General features: G+C 36.5%; 1 long non-coding RNA gene across 1 annotated transcript; it reads right to left on the reverse strand.

Moving 5' to 3' along the window:
• Positions 1-304: 304 nt before the first annotated feature.
• LOC308608169 lies at positions 305-3,163 on the reverse strand. Its single transcript, XR_014014100.1, has 3 exons — positions 3,139-3,163; positions 2,585-2,662; positions 305-352 (listed from the first exon to the last, which is right to left on the reverse strand). It is a non-coding gene; the product is annotated as an uncharacterized lncRNA (long non-coding RNA).
• Between the last annotated feature and the right edge of the window lie 4,186 nt (positions 3,164-7,349).

The following is a 7,349-nucleotide window of genomic DNA, read 5'->3' on the forward strand; positions in this document are numbered from 1 at the left end:
ATGAGAAACACCACTGCACTGTGTTTCCCCTCTAAAACCCTGGAATTTTCAAATTAGGAGATAGGTGTATGCTTGAGGCTACGTTATTTACCTTCATAATTTTAGCCAACATGGCACATTCTGTAGAGAATGATGAGAACTGGCTGGAAGTGAAAGAATGCTCTTTTGGCCAGGCCAGTGCCTCCCAGCCACATCACTCCTCACTAATTGGGAGCCACAGCAGAGCCCTTCTGGTAATCCACTCACTCCTCCACTGGTGAGGACCACTCAGCCAACTGCTGCTCTGGCATGTGTTCTCTTGGCAAGGTCCGTTCAGATGAGTGCAGCCCAAGAGATGTGACCTGGCCTGAGGCTATAGAAGAAGAAAAGGTAGGACAAGTCATGAGTCACCAACTCTTCCAAAGTGAGGGGATGTTGCAGGCTCTGGAGTTTCTCTGACTTGGGCAGGTAGCCAATTTCCTGGAGCATGATCTTATTTTAAGATTCCTTCTGAATTTTATCACGAATGTTCAGGATCTTAGATGGCAGAGCATCATAAAAGCTAACCTTTATTTTGCTGGTGAGAAAATGAAGGACCAGGGAGCATTAATTTCCAGTAATTTCCCAATGGTGCACAGCTTCCTAAGAAGCAGCCCGGTCTCTACAAGCATCTGATTCTCAAAATTCTTAGTTGGAGGTTTTTACCAATATGTAAGGGAAATATGATTTTGATGTATAAGCTGAACAGAAATAGCAGAAATGTAATTTTATCTTATCAACGTTAAGAGACTGTGACGGAACGTGTTCCCTTCTGTCCAGCACATACTAAGCACTGAGAAAGAGTATCACTGTGATGCTACTGCTTACTGCTGCTTCCCAGAGTTTTTAGGAAGGTGGGAGGGAGGAAGGAGTCTAAGTATTTCCTCTTCCTTTAAACCTACAATAAGGCCAGGATTGAACTGAGATCTCCATTCAGCACTTATCATTGTTCACTGGACTATAATGAAAAGTATTCACTTTCTAATTTTCCAGGAGACAGCAAACATCATGTTCTGTCATCTCTGAATATTAGCTAACATTCTGGTCTTTTGGAATGATAGTCAAGGATTGAAGTCTGTCATAGCCGCTTGGAAACATATACAATGATTCCAGTCATCTATTTTAGTATAACCTTAAGCACCTGAATAAATGATTGGTATCTAGTATGCATACATCTGGTCACGACCTCCATGCTCCTAATTTCCTTCCCTGTACTGTACTTTATAAAATACATATAAAATACCAATTTTCATTTCTCACCATCTGCACTGTGAACACTCAAGGTCAATGGTTCTTGAACTTCGAAGTGCAACACGTTGCTGATACCCACTCCCAGAGTTTCTGACGTGGTAGTATGTGTGGGGTGGGGTCTAAGAACGTGCATTCCTAACAACCTTCCACGTGATGCTGGTGCTGCGGACCAGAGGACCACACTTAAGAGAACCATTGCACTATTCTGTGGAGATTTTAAACACAGAGGTTGCAGATGTGGGGGATCAGGCACAAGAGGAGAACCATGGAAAGTGGGTAACTTTCATTCATGCTCAAATACAAGAGGAGCGGTTTCTTTTACTTTGGGGGCAATAACATTTACAGAATACATTGGTAATTTTTATTACCTCAAAATCCATTTTATGGGAATCATTTTAAATCTAAATTTGCAAACATGTATATGAGAAGTATTTAACTAATACTGCATCATGCTATTTAGCAGACAAGGTGCTGCTTAGTAATTAAAGTTAGACACACTCGGATTTGAATGCTGTTTCTACCAATTACCAGTGATGGAACCTTGGAAATGTGTTTTAACCTCTCCACCTCATCGATAAAATGAGGGTTATAACAGTGGCCACTGACAGGGTTGTCTAGTGAAATTCTTAGTTCAGTACTTGGCACTGCATGGGAAACAGAAAGCACGTTTTAAGTCATAGAATTAGCACAATAGCCACAGTAACACTCATTGTAACTAGGAAGTAGGCTAGTAATAATGTAAAGAAAATTTACAATTGTAAGGAAGATAGTACCCAAATCTAATTTCAGTCTTTGTTATAGTTTTGCCTCCTTATATAATTTTTGCTCTATGTATGATAGTTAGAATTGACTGATTTAGTTTTAAGATTTTCATTTTTAGTATTCTTCATTAGAGTGGCAACACTAGATGGGAGATAAGAAAAAAAACAAAATGGGCAGATATTTTCAAAATTTAGATACCATAAGTCTAATTAATAAGGAATTTATATGTATCACTTCTTTTGATATGAACAAACAGCTACAGGAGAAAGACACATTCCTTGTGTCATTCACAGTGGTGAAGACTATGGTTCTAAAAACACTTGAAAGCCAAGTGAGTTACACTTGATATCTTATTTCTCTGATATGGCTATTGAATAATAGTGTCCTAGAACATAAGAATTTTGGCTCTCAGTAAAAATAAGGTTTTATTCTTCCCTAAGTGCACCCAGGTTTTATTTCTACTAAGTACTAGAGAGTAGGTGTTTTACATAGGTAGATTGAAACTCTAGGCTTTATCCTTTCAGCCGAGTCAGCAAATACTTTGAGTACTGACCTTTAGGCAGCAGTGCAAGTCTCATCCATCTGCAAAGGTGTAAAGCTGAATAGGAAATAGAGCTGTCCCTCAGGCTCTCTACATAGGAAGGGAATTTTTCATTGTGACCCTATCATTTGTTCATAATAACAGGCTCATTTCAATATGAACAACGTGTTCATTATGAAAATCAAAAAATGAATGACTTACAAGACACTGTGGATATAAATATTATGCCCTTTTTAACTGACAAGTGAAATGAAGCCAAGAAAGATGAAGTACGTCCCACAGGCCACACAGCCAGTGGCAGAAACATACTTCAAAAGTTTTGATCTTGGGCCTCCCTGGTGGCGCAGTGGTTGAGAGTCCGCCTGCCGATGCAGGGGATACGGGTTCGTGCCCCGGTCCGGGAGGATCCCATATGCCGCGGAGCGGCTGGGCCCGTGAGCCATGGCCGCTGAGCCTACGCCTCCAGAGCCTGTGCTCCGCAACGGGAGAGGCCACAACAGTGAGAGGCCCGCATACCGCAAAAAAAAAAAAAAAAGTTTTGATCTTGAGTCCCTGTCAACATTCACCTTCCACATCCAGTGCCACTTTTCCTTGTCTTGGCTTCAATGTTGACTAATTTGACTCTTTTGAGAAGGAATTTCTTTAAAGACAGCAGAATTGGAGAGTCCTCAGAAAATGTTCTCTTTTATAAATCTCAATTTAAAATTAGAAGAAGCTGCTATGAAAGCCTGAAAGAAAATGAAACACGATTAATTAAGCTTATAAACTAACCAAAGAGATGTGTAGCCATGTTAATACTGTAATAACCATCACAGCCAATTTGTGAAACTTTAGAATTTACATCACAGAATTACAAATGAGGCAAAAAGAATTACCTCTTTTGCAGTGATTGTGGTGTGTGAAAGGCAGGTACATTCTAAATATGCTAGAATACAATTTCAACTTCTAGCTAACATCCTGCACACTCAGCCTACAAAGTGCTTTTCAAAAGAACAATTTAAATAGACATGGAAAATGAACACTTCCTCTAATAAAAACTCTATGTTCCAAAGATATTTCCACAGTCTTACTATTAGAATGATGTTCAGGTGACAAGTTTATTTATGCATATATACAAAGGATTCATTGTTAAAATGAACTGAAATTAGAGACAGAACTGAATCTCAACAAAAATGAGCTACTTTTCTGTATAAAACTGACATTTCTAGGGATAGGTTCATATTTGTGATATATTTGATACCATCAAACAAAATTCAACCTATAGAATTAGCTATGAACACATAAATTCCCAACCCACTAAGATCTACAGCAATGGCCTTTATCTCTACAACTAATTCCACGTTTCTTCTTATGGTCTTTTGCTTAAATATTGTATTGAATATGGAACTGTTGACAACAACAGACTAAAAGAAAGTGTTTTAGGGTCAGGTGTGGAAGAGAGGTATTGAACTATTATGATACACTTTACCTAAAAACTATTTAGGAGCTGCTTAATAATGGGAAATATCTCATGCAGAAAAGATGCATGAAGGTCTGGATGACAGGGTATCAAGTAGCTTTGTATTTTCCTCCATCACTGGGAAAATGACAACAATGACTGAGACATCCACAGATTCTCAACCAGCCGGTGATTTTAGAAATCTCTGTATAAGAATGAAAGTTCGTCCACACACAAAAGCTGTATGTAGAACATCCCTCAAAAGAGTTGCCCTCTTGGTCCAGAGGACCCAAGTATGGTCAGATCTAAGAAATACCATAAAAGCTCCTAAAAACAGAACTCAAGAACAACCTTGAAATATGTCTAAAAAGAGTATGATTCCACTTTCCTGTAGTTTCTACTGGACTCCTATTTGGTCCCATACCCACTCTTACACTTCACTTCCTACTCTGCCTGTGTTCTCCACCCCATGCACGGATGTACAATTCTCTTTCAGAGTCCCTGGTTCTATCTTATTTCCCTGGGTAAAAAAAAAGATATGGAAAATGGAAGGTGAGTGGGACAAAGATACTTCAATATGTAGTAGACATATTTTCTACTATGTCTAGTATTATTGTCCATCTAGTACTACTGACATTGAAATGCAGCTGCACAGCATTTCACACACAGCAACTGCAAATTCCCATGTCACTTATGCTCTGTGGGTAGAGAATCATCTTGGTCTTCAAAAGTCTGTGTTTGACGTTTAGTCGCTGTGGACACATTCCATCTAAAAATCTCTTAATTTTACTCATGAAATTGATAACATGTATTATAGTATTTTATGAAATGCTATTATTTAACTGAAGCCAAATTCTGTGGATTTTTTATGTTCTTAAATCTCCTTGTCCCATAACAAATAAGTTTCTAATTTTCTGAATGCTCTAGCTTTGAGTTCATGGATTCTCTTCACTATATATTTTCTATCGTGGCAGGCTGACATACTCTCTTTTCCTTAAATAGGTTTTAATACATATTTTTATGTTCATAATTCCAGCTCTAAGTGGTAAGCAAAGGGAATTTTGAATTAATACACACTTTGAAACCAAGCACTGTACTATTACAATGTCTCCAGAGATTTACTTGTGCATAATAGTTAACTCTGAAGTAAGGTTAGAAAGGTAAGATAGATTATTGGAAGAAAAAAGATTAATTATTTTATTACTTTATCTCTAGTTATATATTTTTAAGCATCCAAACGACATTACTCTCATGATTTCAAAAACTAGCAAGTGGTAAATAATAATATTAGGAGCATTTGAGAAATTAAAAAGATTCAGGTGGATAATAATTCTTTAAAAGCTCAATTTAATGCCTCTAGAGCATTTACTTTGGATTAATCAGACAATTTTAATCAGTACATTCAATATACGTTGCTTATTAACACATATTTCTTCAGGATTAACATCCACACTTCACAATTCACATACGCGACATCAGCATTTACAATCTTTCTGATATCCAACTATTAATATTATGTGTAAACTTTACCTAAAAACTCTTGTCTCATGTCAAAGTGCTCACTCTGTTATTAATAGAAATTATGCAGGAATTAGAAATTAGAAAGAAAGGGGTAATAATCTGTGTGTATTTTTACCACAGCTCTTGACACATTTTACTGAACTTGTAAATTTATATCCTATGAATTATAAAATCACAAATTTCCATACCTCTTTCCTCACAGGTCTTTAGATGATATGGTAAGCTCCTCAAAGACAGATAGTGTATTTTAGCTGATGCAGAAACTAGGACTGTGTCTGGCACATAGTAAGAAAGCAATAATGTTTTTACTAAACTAACTTAAACCTATGGTAAGAGATTATTTATCAATATTCAAAAGTAGAAGAGGTCCAATATATAACAAACACTGCTCAACAAAATTGATTTTTAATAATGGCTAACTTACATTAACTAAAACACTGAAGGGCTCTTACTTTATACATAAGAACTAGAACTTTAAAAAATGTTAGATGACAGTATAATGAACATCAATATGGTATTTAAAGAAGCCTATGGAACTGAAACTAGGGAACAGCCACAATGTTATGATTAGGAAATAGGTGTGATATATTTTTTAAATGGTATTTTAATAAGTAAATACCAGGCAGTAGAATTTAAAGTTTTATATGCTTATATGTTTTATAAAAATACCAATTAATAATTATTTTTTTATTTTTAAATTTTTATTGGAGTATAGTTGCTTTACAATATTGTGTTAGTTTCTACTGTACAGCAAAGTGAATCAGCTATACGTATACATGTATCCCCTCTTTTTCTGATTTCCTTCCCATTTAGGTCATCACAGAGCACTGAGTAGAGTTCCCTGTGCTATACAGTAGGTTCTCATGAGCTATCTATTTTATACATAGTATCAGTAGTGTATATATGTCAATCCCAATCTCCCAATTCGTCCCACTCCCCCCCTTCCCCCTTGGTATCCATATGTTTGTTCTCTACGTCTGTGTCTCTATTTCTGCTTTGTAAATAAGATCATTTATACCATTTTTCCAGGTTCCACATATATGCGTTAATATACAACATTTGCTTTCCTCTTTCTGACTTACTTCACTCTGTATGACAGTCTCTTTTAGGTTGTTTCCATTAGTAATTATTTTAATGTTTTAATAAAACACGCCTTCGTTTTCCTTCCGCTAAATGATCAAAATGTTTCAACTTTAAAACTAGGAGTTCATTAGTCTGTATTTGTTCCATCACACATAAATGAACACAAAAGAACTATACAGCAAATTTTTCAGACAGACAGCTGCACAGTAAAGAGATTTTACACAGTAGCAGAGCATTCAACGCGAACATTTTCCCCTCCCATAAATCAAAGTGATCTTTTTCCCAGTCCTGTACTAATAGGACTTACAAGGCAGGGTGTGTATGAGTGTGTATGGGATGGGTGGGGATGGGAGTTGAGGATAGAGAACTGGTCACAGTAAATTATCTGCCCAGAACTTGACTATATTGTATAGAATGCAAATCCTGTTGATTCACCCCTGCTGGGAAACTTCTAAAAAATTGTCACCAGAGTCCAAGTTTCTTCTTAATGGTCTTGTGCACTGAAGAGCAGGAAAAGGGCTCATTTTTATATGCCAGACCATGTGAAACAATCTTAAGCAGCAAGGTGCAGCATTGCAAAAAATATTTAAAAACAAATTAAGCTGAATTATATACATACTTGAGGAAAAGCAGTACTTTAAAGGTGAACTTTGTAGACATACTAGAAAAATTCTGTAATTAATTTAGCAACCATGGTACAAGAATATGACAATGTGAATGCAGACTAGCACAGAA

This window comes from Mesoplodon bidens (assembly GCF_964165515.1).
Source record: "Mesoplodon bidens genome assembly, chromosome: 20".
Classification (NCBI taxonomy): Eukaryota; Metazoa; Chordata; class Mammalia; order Artiodactyla; family Ziphiidae; genus Mesoplodon; species Mesoplodon bidens.